This window comes from Trichechus manatus, unplaced genomic scaffold (genome assembly GCF_000243295.1).
Source record: "Trichechus manatus latirostris isolate Lorelei unplaced genomic scaffold, TriManLat1.0 scaffold00018, whole genome shotgun sequence".
NCBI lineage: Eukaryota > Metazoa > Chordata > Mammalia > Sirenia > Trichechidae > Trichechus > Trichechus manatus.
Window position 1 is genome coordinate 13,576,797 of NW_004443954.1, and position 2,070 is coordinate 13,578,866.

Here is a 2,070-nt window from a genome sequence, read left to right on the forward strand (position 1 = left end):
TGCTGCTGTGATGCTGGAAGCTAAGCCACCAGTATTTCAAATACCAGCAGGATCACCCATGGTAGAGAAGTTTCCGCAGAGCTTCCTGACTAAAACAGACTAGAAAGAAAGGCCTGGCAATCTGCATCCAAAAATTAGCCAGTGAAAACCCCATGGGTCACAACAGAATATTATCTGACACAGTGATGGAAGATGAGCCCCCTACACTAGAAGGCACTCAAAATTCACGGTGGCTGCAACAATGCACTCAAGCATACCGATCATGATGAAGATGGTGCAGGACCGGGCAACATTTCATTCTGCTGTATGTGGGAACGCCATAAGTCGGAGCTGACCTGACAGCAACTAACAACAAATTGACTTTTGTCCATAATTTATCTGTCAGCCTCACTTCTTTCCCTAGATCTGATGTCTTTCTCCTTTTTAAAGTATTTTTCTAGTTTGAGGTGTCTGCATAAGTCATGAGATGGCTGAACATGGTCCATAGGAATCGGCCTGGGAAATTGTATTTAAATCTGTAGAAATATTCCAGAAACCTGGATCCATCTTTCTGGAAAATCCCAATTGTAAATCATACCACCAGCCCTTCCCAGGATATCACATCCCTGTTAGCGTTCATGCTCCCACCTGTGCTTATCTACCTGTGTTTAGACAGAGCCACCTAGGAGTACCTTATTCTCAAAATGCACCCCTAAGTTATGGTGAAAATAGAAGAAAGCAGTCATTTTTTTCACTGAAGTTCATAGAAAGAGCTAGGTTAATGAAATCATTCTGTTCTCAGCGTCACCAACTTTAGGACTGAGAACAGCCAATTCCCTAACAATTTAGCACATTCCTTCTTTCGAGTCAAAGAGCACATCTGATCTGTCTTTAATGCAGCATTCTCCATGCAGGCCAAGCACACCCTGGCACTCTATAGCAATGCCTGCCTGACTGACCGACCACCCTGCAACTGTTTGACGGAGAGTGCCAGGAAGGCTTGGCACACATGTCCTCAATTAACAGATTGGATAGTTGCTAATTATCTGGATGAGGGATTTGGCTCCCCAAGCTTGCCTTTTCCTGCAAACAGGAAGGAAAGATTCCACCATAGTGTTCTGAATTATTGGAATTTGTCCCCTGTGGCCTGCCATGGTGTCACACTGACATTTTGAGGTGAATTTGGAGTTTAGAAAATTCACCTGATACATTAAAAAAAAAAAAAAAGACCTAGTATTGAAAGTACCAGAAGTCTAAAGACTCTAATTGTGATGAAGACTTCAGAAATGCATGTTTTGGGAAAATGTTATTTTCAGGATATTTAATTACTTCCATGGTTAACTGCTGACAATCTGTTGGTAGACTGCCCACTGGGTGAATCGTCCATGACAAACTGTTGGTCCAAACTGGCTTCCTTTGCCACCCAATGTATCTCAGATGCTACCCTATATCACGTCCCACCCTCATCAACAATACAAACCCATTTAACATTAGCACAACAAATTGCATTGCTAATGGGAGGTATATAGCCAAAATTTAGAATACATTCTACATATAAATATAGAATACATCCCACATATAAAAATATTCCATGAAATTTCATTAGGAATTATTGCAGATTATTTTAACAAATATATCATTGTTTTTAGAAGAGTATAGTGAACAACTTTCTTTGATAACTAAGAATCTTCCTGAATTCCAGAGACTTCAAGCTCACCATCCATTTGCATCATAGACCTCCACAATTGTGATAGAAGATAAATGACTAGGCTGAATGTATGCCAATTTCAGTCTTTAGAAAGTTGTTTTCATGTCATAAACATACAAAAAAAAACAAACAAAAAACAAGAATAGCAAAAGTAAAATAACAACAACAAGAAAAAACTAACTAGGATCGTAATTCTTAAACCAGACTTTCCAGGATTGAAAATTACTTTTCCGTTTCCAAGCTGTGTGAGCCAAGGCAACTATTTAAACCTTCTGTGCCTCAATATCCTCATCTATAAAATGGGGATGATAAAAATTGTACCTATGTCATAGGTTTGCTCTGTGTTGACTGATGGAAAGTATTTAGTGCAACACCTGACACAC